At 44.4% G+C, this 23,934-nt stretch overlaps 1 long non-coding RNA gene across 1 annotated transcript; it reads right to left on the bottom strand.

Moving 5' to 3' along the window:
* Positions 1 to 1,248: 1,248 nt before the first annotated feature.
* LOC109561322 (uncharacterized) lies at positions 1,249 to 16,478 on the bottom strand. The gene is made up of 4 exons (XR_002181026.2): positions 16,296 to 16,478; positions 14,749 to 14,915; positions 13,144 to 13,216; positions 1,249 to 11,280 (listed from the first exon to the last, which is right to left on the bottom strand). It is a non-coding gene; the product is annotated as an uncharacterized lncRNA (long non-coding RNA).
* Positions 16,479 to 23,934: the final 7,456 nt, after the last annotated feature.

The following is a 23,934-nucleotide window of genomic DNA, read 5'->3' as shown; positions in this document are numbered from 1 at the left end:
GACACAGCGTCCCTGGCCCTGGGAAACTGAAGGTGCAAAATCAAGTGCTCCTTCTAGAACGGCCTGCCACGCAGATGTGAGTGGTGCTCCTGGTGCTCCTGGGGGACACGACAAGGACGTGAAGCAGCAGGGGGCAGGTGCGCCTTCCTCCTCCGCCAGCTCCTTGCCTCCAGTTTCCCTCCTGGCAGAGCCAGCAGAGAGATGCTGGGCGCAGCAGGCACTCTACTGGCGAGTTTCAGCAAAAAGTAGACCTTGGAGGGAGACGTTTGAAGCGGAGACAGAGGCTCACTCATTCTATACCCTTGCAGCTACAGTCTAGCAGAATGACTTGTGCAAACTATTATGCAGGGGCCACAGGGGCTGGGACACACACAGATGAGGTGGCGTGAAGCTACAGTCTAGCAGAACGACTTGTGCAAACTATTATGCAGGGGCCACAGGGGCTGGGGCACACACAGATGAGGCGGCATGAAGCTCAGCCCGTAAACCTGTGCACAGGCGATGGTCAGAAGGCATGTTTCAAATATATATATATTTCAAAGTACATATTTAATATGTATTTCCAAATATATTCTATAGTATATATTATAATATAATATATCCATTATGACATATTTAATTCAAAGTATGTATTTAATATATATTTCAAAATATGTATTTAATATATTTTAAAATATATTCTATAGTATATATTATAATATAATATAATATATCCAATATGACATGTATTTAACTCAAAGTATGTATTTAATATGTATTTCCAAATATATTCTATAGTATATATTATAATATAAATATACTTTAATATATCCAATATGACATGTATTTAACTCAAAGTATGTATTTAATATGTATTTCCAAAGATATTCTATAGTATATATTATAATATAAATATACTTTAATATATCCAATATGACATATATTTAATTCAAAGTACATATTTAATATGTATTTCCAAATATATTCTATAGTATATATTATAATATAAATATACTTTAATATATCAATATAACATATATTTAATTCAAAGTGTGTATTTAATATGTATTTCCAAATATATTCTATCATATATATTATAATATAAATATAATTTAATATATCCAATATGACATATATTTAATTCAAAGTATGCATTTAATATATATTTCAAAATATGTATTTAATATTTTTTAAAATATATTCTATAGTATATAATATAATATATCCAATATAACATATATTTAACGCAAAGTGTGTTTTTAACCCACTCTGAGCCCTGCCGCAGGCAGGCCTCTCCCCTCCCCTTGGGTTTTGCTGTGGGCGGTGTGGCACGTTTGCACTGGTTTCTCCTGAGAAGCCCATGTTCTCCTTCTTCCCTCTGAGATACAACCATCATTCCTTCAAAGAACTTACAGCATTGCAAAAGGGGCAGAAACAGCCTCTGACTTCTGCTCTGGGGTCTTCAAAGACATCCTAAAGTGGGAAATCCTAAGAGGCTGTCTATCTGATGGGAAACAACTTTGGAAAAATCAAACAAGATTATTTAGCATACTGTCCTGTTACACACATACAATGCCTACGGGTCTAGAACAACAACAATATTTGAAGAGACAAAACTGGAAACTGGCAGATGTGCCTGCTTTAAAGCATGCGAGCTACTTTTTCCTACTGAGTTGTCCTGAGTATATCAGCCTTGAGGGACAGGGGCCGAATCTAGAATGTTCCTCCTGCTGTGCTATGTAAAAAGAGCATGTGATCAAACGCTGTTCAGGATCTAAGTTCCATTAATATGATTTACCTGCCCAACTGTGAATTTTCTGAAAAGGGAATAACAGTTTGGTTGTAATCCTCGTTACTATTTTCAACATGTGTACAGCGCTAGTTTCCCTGGGGGAACGTTCCTTTATGACAGTATTACCTGTGTCCACGAAACATTTCCAATTCCCTGCTGTTTTCCTCAAAGCAGAACAGAGGTGGCCTGAAACTCAACTTAATTTCCAGTGCTAATTTCCAGAACCTTGGAGATAACGAACATGTTATTTGATTTATAAATTAAATGTAACCTGCCAACGTGACTCACGCTCTGGAGATGCTGGTTGCATTCCAGAGCATGCCAGAGTTAGAGTGTTGCCTCAAGAGCCTCTCCCTAGGAGGGGCCTTGTGAGAGCAGGCTGCTGATCTGCAAACCAGCGCCAGGGACGCCTGTTACGGGCAGGTGTGAGGGCTTCAGCGCACTGTGAACGCTGAGAAATCACTTTCCAGGAACTTCCCGCGGCTTCAGATGTCTAACACTACCGTCTCAAGTGTAGAACGAGAAGAGATGTTAAAGTGTCTGCTTCGGGTTTGCTTCCTGCCAGAGACGACTTATGTTGCACCCCAAAGATACCCAGGAGTAATAATATGAATAAGAAGGTACCACCCACAGCGCTGGGGATTGGGAGCCGACAGCACTGTCAGAAATGAAACCACAGTCCAGATGCCTCGGGCCCTTTTTTTTAGCACGTTGCAAACAAGGGTGAGGGCAGAGTCCTAAGAGGTGGTACTTTGCTACACAATTTTCAAATGTTAAAACTTCTCCCCTTGGAGTCGTGACGAACTCCAAAACGGAAAGGAGCTTTCGTGATCCGCCTCCGCCCATTTCCTCCCTCACACTCACTACATCAAGAGACGCTTCCCCAAAATGGGTTCTCATGAAACAATAAACCCATGAAAATGATTTTCTTTGGTTTATCCTGACATAACAAGACACATAACCATTCAAAACAGCAGCCCACTGCTTCAGTGTGTACATGCAGTTCAAAAGGAAGTGGATGACGCTCTAAGACTTCTCAGACAATTACGCTCAAGGACTCTACAATAGTTAGTCCCCTTGATCACAAGCAAGTGCGTGCTGATAGCCAGCCCCGAGGCCTCTCTCACATCCTTTCTTTCTTCCAATAGAAGAACAGCGCTCCTTGTAATAAGGCTTCCTCTTCCTACTGCCCCTCAGTGGCACCAGGATAAATAGTAAATTAAAGTCTGTGCCCATGAATCACTACGATTCTTCAGCCTTGCCGAGGCACAGTGATTTATGCGACGGGAGCAATCGCCTTCTGCAGCCTGTCTCACCCTGTGCACTCTCCGCTCAGTAAGACGTGTCTGTCTCTCATCCTCCACGTTAGCTGGCCGCTAAAGGTCACAAAAGCTAAACCCACACATAATGACATCAGTAACACTTCTATTGCCAGGAGACTCCTAGCTGACTTTAACGTGATGCCTTCGTTAATGCAGAGTAGCACGTCTCTGAGCATTTATGATATGCCTGTGCATAGACCCAAATCGTTTATGTTTGCTCTGAAGAATAAAGCTATTCTGAACTGAAAGGAAAATGAAGGTGTTAATGACCATCACCACCAGGCTGATTTGGATTTTGCTGCTGTTTCCATTTCGGCAAGAAATTTCAGAAGAAATTACCCAACTGATGACTTAAACCAAGAGCTAAATCCTATGTGTAGATAAACAATGTGCCTTCCCATGGAAGTGGATATTACCTTACACAAAATTCTAAACTGAATTCTAACAGAGCTATTAGTCTAGGTGTTCATTAGCCTGTTGGAGCTCAGCAGTCCCGAGAACTGGAAATCTGTTTCAGTCATCCCACTGGCACTAGGAATAACTTAAGAACGATGTTGGAGTTCTCACCCAAAGCACTCAGAAAAAAGGGCAGGCTTGTCTTCCTGCTGTTGTGACTCTCCCCACATCTGAACCCAGTGATTTCTCCTGCTCTCTCCACAGATGCAATCCAACATCTTTAGAGAGACCGAGCCCTGGTGGCTGAGTTCTCAAAAGACTCAATGAGCTGTAATCAGCGTTGTGCAGTATGTTATTTGCAATCCCATAATAGTGTAATGTAAGTGGAGAACCTTCTTCTCTCCTTCACAGGACCACAGCTCCAGTAAACATGGAAAACCACGCATTTCCTTTCCCAAAGAGAGCCCTTTAATAGTAAAATGAAAAGGCTCCATCCCTCCTCTGCTGCGGTGGTTCCCACGCCTACCTAACTGAACAACACTGTAAAGCTCTGGTCGTTGCACCCTGCAGAAGCCACGTTAAAGTGTGGCTCTGGGTGAGAAATAACTAGACATCAAAGTCTCTCCAGAAACACGCATTCATTAGGCAGGAAAACAACACGAGAGGCAAGCTCAAGCTTGCCCTTGAAAGAAACACAAAGAGTCAAGATTCTGAGGTCACCGTGGATCCTAGAAAGCCAAGGAAAACCTGTATTTGATAATGTTGCTTTGGTGTGAAGAGGCTATTTATGGCATTGTATCACATTAAACCTGAATCGAAGGGTGTGGTCCCCCACAGAGTGTGCGCATGCTCAGTCACGTCTGCCGCTTTGCAACCCCATGGACTGTAGCCTTCTGTTCATGGAATTTTCCAGGCGAAAATACTGGAGTGGGTTGCCATTTTCCTCCTCCTGGGGATCTTCCCCACCCAGGGATCAAGCAGCTGTCTCCTGCATCTCCTACATCAGCAGGCAGACTCTTCACCACTGAGTCACCTGGGGAGCTGCATGGTCTCCACTGAACACTCATACTTAAGGTCCAACTCAATCACGGCCCCCGAGGAGAAATGAAAATGATGCTATCTGCAACTCTGAGTCCTGCCTGGAAGGAAATAGGTGATGCAACAAGCCTTCCTCTGAGGAGAAAAAGGAGCCATTTAAAGAATTCTGAACCTCTCAGTGGTCTATGAAATAAGGCATAGTGAGATGAATGAATTTTCTGTTTCCTCAACTTGGTTTAGAGGAGGGAGGTAGACTCAGAGCCAAGGATCCTAGCTGTCATTTCCATTTATACTTCTGGCTCATTAAAACCTCGAACTCGTTTTCCTTGTCTTGGCTTCCATTTATTAAATTCTAAAATGTGTCTTGCTGAAGATGTTCCCAAGTTACTTAGACCTTCTGAAAGGCCTATATAGCCCTATATAGCCCATTATTAAGCCCCTAAATAGTAAGGATTAAACTCAAATAGAAAGCTGGTATTTGGGCATCTAATTACAACGTATGAGATATAAAATTTTAAATATATTTGTGTAGGACCTAATATTAGTATAAATTAATATAAATAGAAATCTATTACATTTAAATGATTAAAGACATCATTCAAGATGCTCCTATTCTTATTTTTTCTGCACTTGATGAAATATTCTCAGAGAAATGTCAGTATGTCTCACTATGAGTATATATTTTTTCTTTTCCCTTATATTTCTTCTGACTTTTGCTTTATGTATCTTCGTTTCTTTATTGTTGTGTGTCTAATGATTTATGATGTTTATCCTCTTTGTCAATTGTACCTTTTATCATTAAAAATATTCCTCTTTGTTTCATTTAAAAAAGAATAAAACTGGTGTTTTCCCTAAGTTGGAACTACGTCCCCAGGTCTCCCTTTGTCTCGTGGCTCACATAGGCATTGCCACAGAAGAACCTGCATGAGACGCAGCAGTGGGGCATCATGGCGCCATCCAGCTCAGGAGGAGTCTCTCAGACTCCCGTCCTGTGCTCTGCCGCTGGCTTGCCGGCTCACCTCCCGCATTGGGCAGCAGCAGGCACTGTGGCCCTTCAACCGTCACCACGTCTTTCATTTTTCCCAGGTACATGTGCAACTGCAGCAAAGGGCCCCCGGTTTGCACATCTCCTCCATCATCTAGGTCGGTCATAACTGTTCTGCCAAGGAGCAAGCATCTTTTAATTCCATAGCTGCAGTCACCATCTGCAGTGATTTGGGGGCCCAAGAAAATGAAGTCTGTCACTGTTTCCACTGTTTCCCCATCGATTTGCCATGAAGTGATGGGACCGGATGCCATGATCTTAGTTTTCTGGATGTTGAGTTTTAATCCAGCTTCTTCACTCTTGTCTTTGACTTTCATCAAGAGTCTCTTTAGCTCTTCTTAGCTTTCTGCCATAAGGGTGGTGTCATCTGCATATCTGAGGTTATTGATATTTCTCCCAGCAATCTTGATTCCAGTTTGTGCTTCATCCAGTCCAGCGTTTCTCATGATGTACTCTGCATAGAAGTTAAATAAGCAGGGTGACAACATACAGCCTGGACGTACTCCTTTCCTGATTTGGAACCAGTCTGTTGTTCCATGTCCAGTTCTAACTGTTGCTTCCTGACTTGCATACAGATTTCTCAGGAAGCAGGTCAGGTGGTCTGGTATTCCCATCTCTTTAAGAATTTTCCACAGTTTGCTGTGATCCACACAAAGGCTTTGCTTAGTCAATAAAGCAGAAATAGATGTTTTTCTAGAACTCTCTTGCTTTTTTGATGATCCAACAGATGTTGGCAATTTGATCTCTAGTTCCTCTGCCTTTTCTAAATCCAGCTTGAACATCTGGAATTACATGGTTCACGTACTGTTGAAGCCTGGCTTGGAGAATTTTGAGCATTACTTTGTTAGTGTGTTCCCTTGGTATCTCTAATTTTCTCAAAGAGATATCTAATCTTTCCCATTCTGTTGTTTTCCTCTATTTCTTTGCATTGATCACTGAGAAAGGCTTTCTTATCTCTCCTTGCTATTCTTTGGAACTCTGCATTCAGATGCTTATATCATTCCTTTTCTCCTTTGCTTTTCGCTTCTCTTTTTTTCACAGCTATTTGTAAGGCCCCCTCACACAGCCATTTTGCTTTTTTGCATTTCTTTTCCATGGGGATGGTCTTGATCCCTGTCTCTGTACAATGTCACGAACCTCCATCCATAGTTCATCAGGCACTCTATCTATCAGATCTAGTCCCTTAAATCTATTTCTCACTTCCACTGTATAATCATAAGGGATTTGATTTAGGTCATACCTGAGTGGTCTAGTGGTTTTCCCTACTTTCTTGCAAAGATGGGCTTGATAAAGGACAGAAGTGGTATAGACCTAACAGAAGCAGAAGATATTAAGAAGAGGTGGCAAGAATACACAGAAGAACTATACAAAAAAGATCTTCATGACCCAGATAATCACGATGGTGTGATCATTCACCTAGAACCAGACATCCTAGAATGTGAAGTCAAGTTGGCCTTAGAAAGCATCACTATGAACAAAGCTAGTGGAGGTGATGGAATTCCAGTTGAGCTATTTTAAATCCTAAAAGATGATGCTGCAAAAGTGATGCACTCAATATGTCAGCAAATTTGAAAAACTCAGCAGTGGCCACGGGACTGGAAAAGGTCAGTTTTCATTCCAATCTCAAAGAAAGGCAATGCCAAAGAATGCTCAAACTACCACACAATTGTACTCATCTCACATGCTAGCAAAGTAATGCTCAAAATTCTCCAAGCCAGGCTTCAGCAAAATGTAAACCATGAAATTCCAGATGTTCAAGCTGGTTTTAGAAAAGGCAGAGGAACCAGAGATCAAATTGCCAAAATCCGCTGGATCATGGAAAAAGCAAGAGAGTTCCAGAAAAACATCTATTTCTGCTTTATTAACTATGCCAAAGCCTTTGACTGCATGGATGACAATAAACTGTGGAAAATTTTGAAAGAGATGGGAATAGCAGACCACCTAACCTGCCTCTTGAGAAATCTGTATGCAGGTCAGGAAGCAACTGTTAGAACTGGACATGGGACAACAGACTGGTTCCAAATAGGAAAAAGAGTACGTCAAAGCTGTATATTGTCACCTTGCTTATTTAACTTATATACAGAGTACATCATGAGAAATGCTGGGCTGGAAGAAGCACAAACTGGAATCAAGATTGCCGGGAGAAATATCAATAACCTCGGATATGTAGATGACACCACCCTTATTGCAGAAAGTGAAGAGGAACTAAAAAGTCTCTTGATGAAAGTGAAAGAGGAGAGTGAAAAAGTCGGCTTAAAGCTCAACATTCAGAAAACTAAGATTATGGTATCTGGTCCCATCACTTCATGGGAAATAGACGGGGAAACAGTGGAAACAGTGTCAGACTTTATTTGGGGGGGCTCCAAAATCACTGCTGATGGTGACTGCACCCATGAAATTAAAAGATGCTTATCCTCAGAAGGAAAGTTATGACCAACCTAGATAGCAGAGACATTACTTTGCCAACAAAGGTCCGTCTAGTCAAGGCTATGGTTTTTCCAGTGGTCATGTATGGATGTGAGAGTTGGACTTTAAAGAAAGCTGAGCACTGAAGAATTGATGCTTTTGAATTGTGGTGTTGGAGAAGACTCTTGAGAGTCCCTTGGACTGCAAGGAGATCCAACCAGTCCATCCTAAAGGAGATCAGTCCTGGGTGTTCATTGAAAGGACTAATGCTGAAGCTGAAACTCCAATATTTTGGCCACCTGATGAGAATAGTTGATTCACTGGAAAACACCCTAATGCTGGGAAGGACTGGGGGCAGGAGGAGAAGGGGACGACAGAGGATGAGATGGTTGGATGGCATCAGTGATTCAATGGACTTAAGTTTGGGTAAACTCCAATTGTTGGTGACAGACAGGGAGGCCTGGCGTGCTGTGCTTCATGGCATTGCAAAGAGTTGGACACAACTGAGCGACTGAGGTGAACTTGCTAGAGTGAGATGAGTGCAATTGTGCGGTAGTTTGAGCATTCTCTGGCATTGCCTTTCTTTGGGATCGGAATGAAAACTGACCTTTTCCAGTCCTGTGGCCACTGCTGAGTTTTCCAAATTTGCTGGCATATTGAGTGCAGCACTTTCACAGCATCATCTTTCAGGATTTGAAATAGCTCAACTGGAATTCCATCACCTCCACTAGCTTTGTTCATAGTGATGCTTCCTCAGGCCCACTTGACTTCACATTCCAGGATGTCTGGCTCTAGGTGAGTGATCACACCATTGTGATTATCTGGGTCGTGAAGATCTTTTTTGTACAGTTCTTCTATGTATTCTTGCCACCTCTTCTTAATATCTTCTGCTTCTGTTAGGTCCATACCATTTCTGTCCTTTATTGAGCCCATCTTTGCATGAAATGTTCCCTTGGTATCTCTAATTTTCTTCAAGCCATCTCTAGTCTTTCTCATTCTATTGTTTTCCTCTATCTCTTTGCGTTGATCACTGAGGAAGGCTTTCTTATCTCTCCTTGCTATTCTTTGGAACTCTGCATTCAGATGGGTGTATCTTTCCTTTTCTCCTTTGTCTTTCGCTTCTCTTCTTTTCACAGCTATTTGTATGGCCTCCTCAGATGACCACTTTGCCTCTTTGCATTTCTTTTGCTTGGTGATGGCCTTGATCACTGCCTTCTGTACAATGTCACGAACCTCTGTCCATAGTTCTTCAGGCGCTCTGTCTATCAGATTTAATCCCTTGAATCTCTTTGTCACTTCCACTGTATAACCATAAGGGATTTGATTTAGGTCATACCTGAATGGTCTAGTGGTTTTCCCTCCTTTCTTCAATTTCAGTCTGAATTTGGCAATAAGGAGTTCATGGTCTGAGCCACAGTCAGCTCCTGGTCTTGTTTTTGCTGACTGTATAGAGCTTCTCCATCTTTGGCTGCAAAGAATATAATCAATCTGATTTTGGTGTTGACCATCTGGTGATGTCCATGTGTAGAATCTTCTCTTGTGTTGTTGGAAGAGGGTGTTTGCTATGCCCATGCGTTCTCTTGGCAAAACTCTATTAGCCTTTGCCCTGCTTCATTCCGTATTCCAAGGCCAAATTTCCCTGTTACTGCAGGTATTTCTTGACTTCCTACTTTTGCTTTCCAGTCCCGTATAATGAAAAGAGATTACTAACCTCAAGAATATAGTTTAGAAAAAAAATGGTAATACCATAATTTTAAAACTGGTGAGTTGTCAGTATTTATTTTTAAAGTAGTAATTAACATTTAAATAGCAGGTTTAAACATTTTAAAATACTAGGCTGGTATAATTTAGTTTTTAATAATGGCTGTGTTTAAGAACCAGTTTTCAAAATTCCTGAAAATTTGGCAATTGTCTCTTTTGATATGGAACTAGTCCTCCCCGCACAGCTGCTGGCGGATGGTCTGAGTGGCGGGAAGTGGCCTGGAGCAGCCGCGCCGCACCGCAGCTCGCTGGGGCCCCTCCTGGGAACGGGGGTCCTGCAGTCCTCTCGCCTCTGGACGTGGTCGTGTGCACCGAGTCCTGATAGCAGAGGACGAGTGGGAGGGATGTGATCACTTTCAGGCGTAACTGGTGGCCCTCCCCACCCGTCTCCTCCATGACACATCAGCTCTCTTCCCATCTGCCAGCTTAATGGAGAGGACTCAGCGGTCCCAAAACACAGAGGCACAAGAAGCAAGAACCTGGCTCCTAAATAATACGTCCTGAAGAGCAGAATCTCCCCTCGCTTGACTCAGACTTACCTGTCACAGCGACTAGTTTTTTTTTTAAGCTCGACAAACACAAAATCAATGCAGTTTCCTTTTGTTTGCTCTGTTTTGTTTCTGCATCAGAATCTCAGCTGTGTTTCCTGTCTCTATTCATTGCTTTTCTAGCACATCTTAAGCAGAGGCTTCAGGCTGGAGACTCTGTTGAAGATCAGGGGCCAGGGAAATGGATCTTTCCAAACAGGCCCCATAGAGTGAGAATTATATTGGAAAACAAATTATATTGTCAAACCCACCTGAGGTTTGACAGCCTTTTTTTTTTTTTTTTTTAAGGAGAAACAGCTTCTAAGCCTAGGGTTATGAAATTCTTTATGAATGAGGGAGTGGGAAATCTTAGATACCCCAAGAAGGAAAGCATGTCCTTCAACAACAGCATGTACATTTCTTATACTTGAATAGTGACACTAAAAGAAGTACCAAATCAGGCCAGATTAAAGAAATTAATTTTAGAAAATCAGGCTTCCACAAAAAACACTGACCAGTCCTCCAGAGGACAGCTGTCCCTACAGGACAGCCTGTGGACACCGACTCAAACTCAGATGATTTCTCCTCCTTCCTCTCTCGCCGCTCCAAGCGGATGTAGCTCAGCCACCTGAGCTTTGAGTGATGTGTGCAATATTACTGCTGTCTCCTGGGGTTTCCTTACTGCTTGTTTCTTTTCCCCTTTGACTGGAATGCTTCCACATGCCTTGAACAATACTGTTTCACAGTCCGGGGTCTCCTTCTTTATCTTTTAGTAGGATCCTTTAAAATGCTTCCCGGCTTGAGTTCTTTCTCTGTGCTTGCTGACCCTCTGCTGCAGGGAAAGACAGACACACCTCTCCCAGTCTCACCTTGTTAGTGACCCCAAACACACACACACTTCTTTTTCTTCACCTGCGGTGTCAGGCCCTCCAGCATCAAAACATCTCCTGTGTCTGCCAAGCTCACTCTTGTTTTTTTTAATCAAGAATAAGAGGTAGGTTCTTTGAAAGTAATCTGAAATTGAAACGAGTTCAAAGATTGTTTTATGATATATTCAGACCAAAATTAATGGAAAAATATGAAATATTTAAAGTCCTGCTTTCAAAATATAACCCTCCTTTCATAGGTGCATAAAATGCTAAATAAATGTCCTGTTCTATAATACACTGCTCGGCAAAATTTACAATAATAATGCCATCTAATCACATCCTGAAGGGTGCCTTCTTAAAACTTGCTATCAGGGTTCCTACATGCAACATTTTTCTACCATCAATGCTCTGAGTCTGTGCTTTTTCATGTGTAGTATTTAAATATAATAAAAATCAAAAGCCCATCACTCAATATCATAGGAGAATCATATAAAGAATTCCTAATACGTAAGGCCCAGATGCTGTCATTTGGATGCAAACTTCTATGGAATTTAAGGAAGAGAGACTATGAAGACGGTCAGCTGTTCGCAGTATCTATCATCTGCTCATCACTGTTGGTAACTGTGCCTCAGCTCCCCTCTGAGCCGCCTCTCCCCATCAGCTCCCAAGCTCTGGGAAAGTTCTGGCTGCTGACTGGAGCGTTAGTATGTGCTCCCAGTCACATGCAATCAGAGGATTTCCCTGAGTGATTGCTGCAGAGAAAGGCAAGAAACCCCATCAGAGATGGTGAGAGTCAAAGAGGCTGCTCCTGGGCCTGGGACTGGTTTCTGGACGGCTGTTTCTTTCACTCTGGCCTCTCCCTCGGGCTCCTTGGCTCCCCCTCACACGGCAATCACCTTCCATCACTACGTGGGCCTTCTAGCCCTAGTCCCTCCTTTGGGGGGCACAGAGGCCCCGGAGGGCCAGCTAACGTGGCTACCACAGTCCATCTTCTTCAGCACAGCCACATTCAGCTTTCCAAGGCTGATTCACGTCGCTTCCTCCCTGGCTACACTTGCTCCTGCGGCTTTAGTTCACAGCCCCTTTCTGGGGTGCTCTGCAGGGATGCTCTGCAGGGATCCGCAGCACATGCCCCGCCGCCTCTCCCCTAACTCTTCCAGCCCCTCGTCTGCAGTCCCAGCCCCTCCAGCCTTCCGTGTGCCCCGAGAATATGCCAAGCTCCCCTGTCTCAGGACATTTGCAAGTACTCTTGATTCTGCTTCAGTCATTCTCGGGATGTTTTCAGGTCTGTTTTCTCATTCAAGCCGGACTTCAAAAAACAGCTTCCGGAAGTCCTTACCCCACTGTCCTGGCTAAAGAACGCACCCTGGCACCCATGCTCCCTCACACTTCTACGCTTAGTGATGCTTGTAAAAATCTAAATTTGTTTCACTGAGATTCTGTTTCCCCCTGGACTGCAGGCTGAGAATAGAGTGTAAACCGATGTAGGATATTATGGAAGTGGAAAGAGAACCTGGAGAGCGGTGCCAGCAGGAGGGCAGCCCAGTGAGGCAGAGGAGAAGCCAGCCTGGGGAGGCTCGTGGCTGAGACGACACACAGAGCCACCCAGCCTGGGGAGGCTCGTGGCTGAGACGACACACAGAGCCACCCGACTTCTGCTCATCTAGTGAAATTATATAGTAAATCTCTTAGTAGGTTTCAACTGGGTTTTCTGTCACTTGAGTTTACAGATAGCAAGGACTCTAAGGAAAAATCAGTGGGGATATTATTTAAAGACCAAAAGTAAACAAAAAAACCCAGGATACTCCTTAGAGAAACTGTCTTAAATATCTTAAGGAAATGTCTTAAACATCAAAGGAAATAAGAATCATACTAGAGCAAAGAGTTGCAGAGCTGATCAGACTTGAAGATATTTGTCAAACGAAAATTTTATTTGGTACTTTGACATAAGTTACAAAGGCTGAGGTGCACTGCCCTCCCCTGGAGATGCTGTTAAAGAGTGTCTCACCTGCTTGAGGTGACTGAGTTGGCATCAGTCTCGTGACAGGGAGAATCTGAATGATATCAGACTTCTTTTGACCCTGGATACAAACAAACCAAAGAAAATGAAAGTTGTCAATAAAAAAGCAGGCATTTGTAGGATAACACACAGTAACCAGACTAAGCAAGGACACATGCTTACAGCATGAAGGAAAAAAAAAAAATAAGCAATAAGGATAACCAAGATAAGATGCACAAACTGCAAATTATAAAACAGAATGAAGAATATAACAGCCAGTAAATTTACCAGGGCTTCCCTGGTGGCTCAGACAGTAAAGCATCTGCCTGCAATGCAGGAGACCTGGGTTCGATTCCTGGGTCAGGAAGATCCCCTGGAGAAGGAAATGGCAATCCACTCCAGCACTCTTGCCTGGAAAAATCCCATGGATGGAGGAACCTGATAGGCTACAGTCCATGAGGTCGCAAAGAGTCTGACACGACTGAGCGACTTCACTTCACTAAATTTATCAAATTTAGATATGACTATATTTTGGACCTCAGCTACTGAAAGCATGTTCTTGAAATTTAATACTGTGAGCAAACCAGATAAAATCTGAAACTCTGGTTTTCCATAGCTCTAGAATGTGGTAATTTACATCAGCATGAGGCAAAAACTCTGGATGTCAGAGAGGGGGCTGATGACGCTGGGCTACTTGAGGAGACAAACAGCAAGGAATGAAATAAGGCTAGACTGTGACCGACCGAGGAAATGGCAACGTGCCAGTTAGGGAGTGAAAACAGGGAAGTCCAGAGAACTTAGTGCATGCAAAGGCTTTTTGTTTTTGGCCCTGCAAAATGAGTCGATTTGAAAAGCTTCGGGGAAAATAAAATTTCTGTGTTGAGATGAAGTTTTAGATGAATGAAGAGCTTAAAGTACTTTCAACTTGACATGGCTTGGCTTCATTATGGAGTATAGACTATGCTACTGAAAGGACATCTCTTATCATGAACCAAGAGAGACCCAAAATGGTGAAGAACAAGGTTTGATTGCCAACATGCATGCTGTGCTTGCTAGCCTCATGTATTTTAAAGGGAAAACCCTTTTCCTCTAAAACTTTTTATATTCCTTCACATACATGACATCTTTCCTAACAATGGCATAATCCTTCAGGGACAACTCTGTACTCAAGGGCCAAATTATGGGTGAGAACTTGGAGCAGAAGATCCCAAGGAACAGAACAGGATTTCCCAGGGTGCACACCAATGAGACTCTGGCTGGAAGGATAACTCAGGGAAGCTCCAGCTTTTAGCAAGTATATGCTCCAGTGCACAACAGGAGGTAGTGGGAAATAAGGTTTGACTTAAAAAGAAAAAAACTAATTTCTAGGAGACATTTTCAAAATAAAACAGTGAATCTTTCTGGGTGGCTGGGGTGCATCAGTGTTCTGAAAAAAATGGGGGTGAGGGCTTTTGCGATGTTGCTTTCCTCTCTTACTAGATTCAAAACAGTGACAATTTCTGGAATATCTCTGCGCTGAGTCATTCTCTTACAGGCGTAAGGCTCTGGGAAAACAGGTTGGATTCTTTCAGACAGGTAAGGGTGTAGAGGTCTGCAGAAAGTAAGGGATCTTACAAAAGCCTCAGTAGGTAGGACAGTCTGAAGCAGAGGCTGTTGGAATCTTGAATTCTCTAGCTCTCAGCTTGCGGCCTCAGGAACATAAGATCCATCCCTTTCACTGGGGCTGTTTGAATCCTCTCTTCTTATATTTTCAGTTTATTGTGATGAACAGCAATAACCACCTATGAAATACCAAAGCACAGTGAACCCATTTGAAATGCCGTGATGTGATTCCAGTCTGTCTGCCTCCTCTCCTTGCCGGCTGCTGCTCACACACCTGGCGAGACTCAGAAGGTGCAGCTGGAGTCCTGCTTTTTAGTCTTTTTTTAAACATCAATTGGAAGCTGAAACTCAAAGCAATGTGACCCCTGCACAACCTGAAGCCTAGAAGTTTCCCAAGGCTCTTCTGTGAATTAAATGGCCAGGTTTCAAAAACACGCACACGGCATTTGAATGAGGTTCAGGCCAGCTGGCCAGAAAAAGGAATTGAACAAAAGAAGGGCAAACTTAAGCTCACTAAAAGAGCAGGCAGACCAACAACAAAAGCAGGCAGACAAGGCGGCGGGGCCAGGCAGAGATTCCCGGCCTCCAGCAGAGGGAGGGCTCCTGAGAGTTGGGCAACAGTGTAACTAATTAGGGAGCCCAGGACACTGGGAGTCCAAGCCCTGTTTGGCCTCCCAGATGTGACCTGGACAGCTTCATAGCTGTCATCTTTTCCAGGGACCCCTAGAAGCTTTCTGGGTCAACCTCCTTCAGCAATTCAATGGTGCTTCTAGGGGTGGCTCGCATGACCCTTTTCTTGAAATGTGCCCTGAGATTAGAACAGAAATTCTTCCCCATCTACCATTCCTTTCAATTAATAAAAAGAGCAGCCTAGATCAACATCTGTAGTGTTCCATAATGTTCAAGGGGCTTCCCTAGTGGCTCAGACAGTAAAGAATCTGCCTTCAGTGCAGGAGACCTGGGTTTGATCCCTGGGTGGGGGAGATCCCCTGGAGAAGGGCCCAGCAACCCACTCCAGCAAACTCTGGGAGATAGTGAAGGACAGAGAAGCCTGGTGTGTTGCAGTCCATGGGTCTCAAAGAGCTGGCCACGACTGAGTGACCAAACAACACTCCAACTGCCACTTTTCCCGTGAGGGTCTACTTTGTATCCAGAACTGTGCAAATTGCAGTCAAAAATCTAGACTTCAAAGTATCCCTGTAATTTACAATTGCTTTTTGGACACAAGATTTATAAACCTGAACCAGTGTGGTAACAATGCAATACTGTGCTGAAAACCAACTTAGCCTTAATCAATATATTGTGTGTTCAATGGAGTTGGTCTCACAGCTCCTCTCAGAATGTGAAATCTCAGAGTGCAAGTCCTTGTCATCTGTATCCCCTAGAGCTTTGGCACTGAAGCTGAGCGCGGCAGGTCTGCAATGAATAATCCACTGGGAGCCTAAAATGCCTGTGTCTTCATGGGGTAGGTCCCACGGTAGCACAAGAGATGGAGGCGGCTGAAAAATGGCAGTAGCTGAATCAAAGAACTTCACTCCGGGCTGCAGAAGAGAGTTTACCTTATTTTTGCCTTCCTGTTTTAAAGTCTGAGGGTGGCCTCCCCTCAGGCCTGGGTGGTGTCTGGTGAGGAAGTGTTCCAGTAGGGAGCTTCCTGGCAATGTCCCTGGCCCACCGAGACCAGCACCTGGCTCGCGTCACAGGCATTCTCCTACTGGATCAATCTGTCAGGAGGGCAGATACAAAAACACCTTCTAGAATGGAGAGCGTGTTAGCTGTCTCCACATGTGTGTGTGCATGTGCACATGTGCACACACACTATTGACACAAAGAAAGTACAAGACAGTTGTTGAAAGCAGAGCAACTAGCTCAAAACGAGATTGCAGTTCTTCCTCCGGCAGAATGGGGAGAGCAGGAGCGGGGGGATGCCACAGCCCCCTCCCAGGACTCCGGAGGAAGCAGGTTGGCCACACCCCCAGCACGCGCTTTCCTCAGCTGCAGGAGAGAGGCTCCCATTCCTGAACTTTGTTGCAAAGGGAGCTGTGTGTCAAAACCACCTGCAGCTTTTGTCATCTAGTTGCATTTTACAGACTGTTTTTGCTAGTGCTGTCCAAAGAAAACGATGGCACTCCATCGTTCACCCATCTAACCAACATTTATCAACCACCTCCTGTATGCCAGGCACAGACTCCAGCGCTGAGGATATACTGTTGAACCAAAGACCCCTGTTCTCAGGAGACTATAACTAGTTACTCACTAGCTACATCATTATATACCACTAGTCATATCATTATAACCAGTGGTGTAACTAGCATATATCATTATAGCTAGTGATGTACCATTGCAACTAGTGATTATCACTAGTGATTTCATAGAATAAAAATGCTTTCTTTGAAGGAAATTAAACATGATGTGCTGGTATCAGAGGGAAACATCCAAGGTGGCTGCCCAGAGCAATCCTGGATGAGGAGGTAACACTTGGACTGAGAGCTGAACGGTAAGAAGAGAACGTTCCTGGCAGAGAGAAGAGCAAACACAAAGGCCATCGCGTTTCTTGATTTGCTTGTGAGTACAATCAGCCTGACCCCCGGCCCAGACAGTCGTCCGTGGCGGTGAAAGCCGTATGTTAGTGTGGCCTCCAGTCACAGGGTCATTCTTTCAGCTGACCCAAAGGCGTGAGAGCTGAGGACAGGGGCCCAGCAGAGTGCCTGCTGCTCACTTTCCCAGGAAAGGAGAGAACATCAGAAGAGGCAGGGCCGATCTCCCTCCCCTCCTGTAATAATGGTCCCTGAAGCCCTGAGGTATGGGAGTCGCCTGAAAGCATCCAGAGGGCAGAGGCTGGTCAGGGACGGAGCGCCCGGAGCCTTTACTGGTGATGGAGCACAGCCTGCCACGCGGACCACAGACCTGGCCAAGGTCGACTCAGAGATGGCCTCTCATCTCTGCTCTCACTTGAAATTAACGTGTCTTCCAGTTTCCTCTCTGCAACATTTTAACCTCCCATATTGGTATGATGTGAGGAAGAAGGTGGAGAGGCAGCCTGCCCCTGGAGCGCTAAGTCTCTGATCTGACAAGGTTCTGATCCTTCCATGTGTGATCTGGAATCATTTTATAAACTTCCATGTCGTGGTTAAAAGCAGAGCTCTGGAGTCACGCTGCTTGGACCAAACCCTGGCCACACTTCTGGTGGAGGGACCTAGAAAAGGTTCCTTCACGTCTCCAAGCTTCAGTTTCCTCATCTGTAAAGCAGTGGTTACGTTATCTCACGGAGTGGCTGAGAGGATTAAGAGCTCACTCAGGTAAAGCGAGAAGGCCTGCAGCCCCTAGCACACAGAACTTGATCAAACCGGCAGCCAGAGCAGAAGTAGCCAAGGAAGAGGGAGAAGCCAGCGCCGCAGAGACACTCCTAGGCTCAGCACCTGGTGCCCATGCGTGGCATCAGTAACACTTGGCTTCAGACACGGACGCAACCCCAGCACCCACCCACTGATGAAAAGAAAGAACGTGTGGGGCACACATACAATGGAACACTGCTTGTCCACAAGGAGAGTGAGACGAGCCCACTCGCAGCAACATGGATGAACCGAGAGAGCATCACGTGAGTGAAGTCAGACAGAGACAAATATGACGCCACCCATGTGAGTCCACAGCAGCAGTACCAATGCACCTGTACAGAAAACGGAAACAAACTCGTGGGCCTAGGAGACAAACCTGTGATCACCAAGGGGAGAAGGGACAACGGGGAGCAATGCATCAGGAGTGCGGGAGAATAGACACACAGCGCTGTGCACAAAACAGATGAACAAGGACCTACTGTGCAGCGCAGGAAGTGTATTCAATATCTTATGTAATGTATATAATACATTATGTATCACATATAATGGGAAAGAATCTGAAAAATATACATGTATAACAGGGACTTTGCTGTACATGCCTGAAACTAACACAATATTATAAATAACCTACACTTCAATAAAAAAAAACAGAATGCTTGTCTTTACTAGACATGTTAGCCCTTAAAAAAAAGTCTCAAAAGCCTTAAATTAGAGAAAGTGGAAGAACTAATTCCCCTGTTCTACTCTCACTCGTGTTTTCAGAGCCCTCTAACGGGACTCAAGGGCTGAAAGCACCTTTGTTTGAAGTAAATATTAAAACAACTGCAAAGAGAAAAGGAAAGCTGTTTTGCAGCTGTCTGGCTATCCATAGTCATCTTTCCCTGGTGCCTCAAAAGGCAAAGAATCTGCCTGCAATGTGGGACACCCAGGCTCGATCCCTGGGTCGGGAAGATTCCCTGGCGGAGGGCACGGCAACCCCCTCCAGTATTCTTCCTTGGAGAATTCCATGGACAGAGGAGCCTGGTGGGCTACAGCACAAGGGGTCACAGAGAACCAGACACAGCTGAGTGACCAACACTTTCACGTTCCTCTTGGACTGCACCCAGCCAGTGAAGGGAAGAGAAAGTCCAATCTGAAAGTTCTGGGCTCCTTATGAGGTCACTGCTGATTCTATGGTAACAGTGCACTTCCAGAAGCTTATTAATTTTTCAACAATAAGCCTGAAAGGAAAAGAAGCACAAATCTAGCTCTGCCTGGATGCTTGTGAGCGTTAATCACTTTATGCCCTTCTGTCCTCCTTTCCTACTAGGCTGAATTTTTTCCCAAAGCCAGAGACCAGGCCCACTCTTCTCATATGCCAAGAGCAAGGCTGACTTGTACTGTAATCACCTGAAGTCACTCACTGCACTTCTTTAGAAGGGGGTGGACTAGTGAATGTCTCACACCCATGACATGTTACTAATACATCACTAATCTTTGTTTTCTAGTTGCCTGGCATAGTTCCTGGAACACTGGTTTCCACTGAAGTTTATCTGAGGGAAAATTTGAAATAGGAGGTGTATAAAGATGTTAGCAGCTACCATAGAAATTTAGCACAGAATAACAATAAGATAAAATACACCCAGCATGTTAGCACAGGCTGACATACTATAGTTAGTATAAGATTGAAGATTACATTACAACTGGACTTGAAAGGGCTGGCAAATATTTATTTCTCGTACATAAGCCAAAAAGCATGGACGTCATTAAGCCTGGGCTAGAATGACAATTCCTTGGTCACCACAGACTCAGACTCTTTTTGTGATTACTACGATGTGGCCCTCATCATCAGGGTCCCAAAAGGATGCTGGAGCTCCAGCCGTCACAGCCATAATTTAAATCAGTATAAGAGTAGAAGGGAAGAAAGAGACTTCCCAGAATTTCTACACATGTGGTTACTTTTCACTGGCAAGACTTAATCATCTGGATCAGTCAAACACAAAGAAGGCTACTGCCCAGTTTCTGGCCTCAGAACAGTAGTGGCCAATAGGCTTGGCAACGGAGTCATAAGGGTAATAACTCCAAGTAGAAAAATACTTAGCGTCTTGCAGAGGATTTCACGTGTGCCTGTGCTATGACACAGGAGGAAGGAGGGCAGAAGGGAGAACTGGCTCTTGGAAACATAGCTAAAAGTAGCAGGAAGAGCGTCTCACCTGGGGCCTGTCCTGACAAAAATAGATGCACTTACAGACAGGGTCAGGGAGGATGCACGGAACGTAAACAGACCACCTTCAGCGGACGCCCTTGGTGCTGTCCAATCCAGCTTATCACAGAGACGCGGGAAGAGATTCGGGCAGAAAGCTCAGGTCCGGATGAAGACTCAGTTCTTAGCCTGTGTTCTGAATCTCTCAGAACTTGAGTATGACCTTGGGGGTGAAAAGATGAAGACCCTAACTGACCCTGAGAGACCCCGAGAGACCCCGAGAAGGGCGGGGGGCCCACTGACCTTGACAGACCCTGAGAATCCCGACAAGGGAGGGGAGCCCACTGAACCTGAGAGACCCCGAGAAGGGAGGGGGGCTCCACTGATCCCGAGAGAGCTCAAGAAGGGTGGGGAGCCCACTGACCCTGAGAGACCCCGAGAAGGGCGGGGGCCCACTGACCCTGACAGACCCCGAGAAGGGAGGGAGCCCACTGACCCTGAGAGACTCCGAGAAGGACGGGGGGCCCAGTGCTGTCCCTCACCCCTGCCCACGTGTGGGGTCTGCCAGGCATTGTCTTGGCCTCTCATTCTAGAGTCCTTTGCCAAACCTTCTTTGGCTCCAAATATTGTTATACTGTGATTTTTGCAAGGATAATTATCAGCCAATACTAGCGTTGAATGAGCATTCAACCCATCACGGTAAATACACCACCACCTGCCCTGACACACTCCACCACCACACTCTCATACACTTCTTATCTCAGAGCAAGCAGGCTTCTGGGAATTAATCTATCAAATAATTTGAAGGAAGACCCCACAGTCTGGAAACAAGACTTATGTTTCCCCAATGAATAATCATTCCATCATTAGCTGTAACTGGGAGAAGAGCATCACCTTGACCCTCCTGATTCCTGGCAGAGACAGGAGCGGGGTCCAAGACAACTTACAGCCATGGGAGATTCTGCCACGCTGAGGCTGCCCCAGAAAGGTTTGTCCTGGGGGAAACCTCCTCGAGGCAGAGGTATCATAGGCGACTGGAAGGTAAAAGTAGGAAGTCAAGAGATATCTGGAGTAACAGGCAAGTTTGGCCCTGGAGAAGAAAATGAAGCACAGCAAAGGCTAACAGAGTTCTGTAAAGACAACACACTGGTCATAGCAAACACCCTCTTCCAACAACACAAGAGAAGATTCTACACGTGGACATCATCAGATGGTCAACACCGAAATCAGATTGATTATATTCTTTGCAGCCAAAGATGGAGAAGCTCTATACAGTCAGCAAAAACAAGACTGGGAGCTGACTGTGGCTCAGACCATGAACTCCTTATTGCCAAATTCAGACTTAAATTGAAGAAAGGAGGGAAAACCACTAGACCATCCAGGTATGACCTAAATGAAATCCTTTATAGTTATACAGTAGAAGTGACAAAGAGATTCAAGGGATTAAATCTGATAGACAGAGTGCCTGAAGAACTCTGTGGAGGTTGGTAACATTATAGAGGAGGCGGTGATCAAAAACATTCCCAAGAAAAAGAAATGCAAAAAGGCAAAGTGGTTGTCTGAGGAGGCCTTACAAATAGCTGAGAAAAGAAGAGAAGTAAAAGGCAAAGAGAAAGGGAAAAGTGAAAGTGAAAGCCATTCAGTCCTGTCTGACTCTACAACCCCATGGACTATATAGTCCATGGAATTCTCCAGGCCAGAATACTGGAGTAGGTAGCCTTTCCCTTCTCCAGGGGATCTTCCCAACCCAGGGATCGAACCCACATCTCCCACACTGCAGGAGGATTCTTTACCAACTGAGCTATCTGAATGCAGAGTTTCAAAGAATAGTAAAGAGAGACAAGAAAACCTTCCTAAGTGAACATTGCAAAGAAATAGAGGAAAAGAGTAGAATGGGAAACACTAGAAATATCTTCAAGAAAATCAGAGATACAAGGGAACATTTCATGCAAAGATGAGTATGGACCTAAGAGAACCAGAAGATATTAAGAGAGGTGGCAAGAATACACAGAAGAACTACGCAAAAAGATCTTCATGACCCAGATAACCACCATGGTGTGATCACTCACCTAGAGCCAGACATCCTGGAGTGCAAAGTCAAGTGGACCTTAGGAAGCATCACTACAAACAAAGCTAGTGGAGTTGATGGAATTCTTGCTGAGCTATTTCAGATTATAAAAGATGAAGCTGTTAAAATGTTGCACTCAATATGACAGCAAATTTGGAAAACTCAGCAGTGGCCACAGGACTGGAAAAGGTCAGTTTTCATTCCAATCCCAAAGAAGGGCAATGTCAAAGAATGCTCAAACTACTGCACAATTGTACTCATTTCACATGCTAGCAAGGTCATGCTCAAAATCCTTCGAGCTAGGCTTCAACAGTACATGAACTGAGAACTTCCAGATGTACAAGCTGGATTTAGAAAAGGCAGAGGAACCAGAGATCAAATTGCCAACATCCATTGGATCATAGAAAAAGCAAGAGAATTCCAGAAAAACATCTAGTTCTGCTTCATTAACTATACTAAAGCCTTAGACTCTGTGGAGTACAACAAACTGGAAAATTCTTAAAGAGATGGGAATAGCAGACCACCTGACCTGCCTCCAGGCTTCCCTGGTGGCTCAGCTGGTAAAGACTCTGCCTGCAATGTGGGAAACCTGGGTTTGTTCCCTGGGTTGGGAAGATCCCCTGGAGAAAGGGCAAGGCTACCCACTCCAGTATTCTGGCCTGGAGAATTCCATGGACTGTATGGTCCTTAGGGTGGCATAGAGTCAGACATGACTGAGCAACTTTCACTTTACCTCCTTCCTGAGAGACCTGTATATAGGTTAAGAAGCAATAGTTAGAACTGGACATGAAACAACAGACTGGTTCCAGATTGGTAAAGGAGCATGTCAAAACCGTATATTGTCACACTGTGTATTTAACTTCTATGCAGAGTACATCATGAGAAATGCTGGGCTGGCTGAAGCACAAGCTGGAGTCAAGATTGCTGGGAGAAATATCAATAACCTCAGATATGGAGGTGATGGAATGTGAAGAGGAACTAAAGAACCTCTTGATGAAAGTGAAAGAGGAGAGTGAAAAACTGGCTTAAAACTCAGCATTCAAAAAACTAAGATTTGGCAACTATTCCCAAGACTTCACACCAAATAGATGGGGAAACAATGGAAACAGTGAGAGATTTTACTTTGTTGGGCTCCAAAATCACTGCAGATGATGACTATAGCTGTGAAATTAAAAGATACTTGCTCTTCGGAAGAAAAGATATGACCAACCTAGACAGCGTATTAAAGAGCAGAAACATTACTTTGCCAAGCAAGTTCTGTATAGTCAAAGCTATGTTTTTCCAGTTGTCACATACAGGTGTGAATGTTGGACCATAAAGAAGACTGAGCACCAAAGAATGGATACTTTCAAACTGTGGTGTTAGAGAAGACTCTTGAGAGTCCCTTGGACTGCAAGGAGATCAAACCAGTCTATCCTAAAGGTATTCATTGGAAGGACTGATGCTGAAGCTGAAGCTCCAAGCCTTTGGCCACTTGATGCGAAGAGCTGACTCATCGGATCTTGATGATGGGAAAGATTGAAGGTGGGAGAAGGGGACAACAGAGGATGAGATGGTTGGATGGCATCACCGACTCAATAGACATGGGTTTGGGTGGACTCCGGGAGTTGGTGATG

Source organism: Bos indicus, chromosome 7, assembly GCF_029378745.1.
Source record: "Bos indicus isolate NIAB-ARS_2022 breed Sahiwal x Tharparkar chromosome 7, NIAB-ARS_B.indTharparkar_mat_pri_1.0, whole genome shotgun sequence".
Lineage (NCBI taxonomy): Eukaryota > Metazoa > Chordata > Mammalia > Artiodactyla > Bovidae > Bos > Bos indicus.
This window is presented reverse-complemented; position numbering and strand designations above follow the sequence as displayed.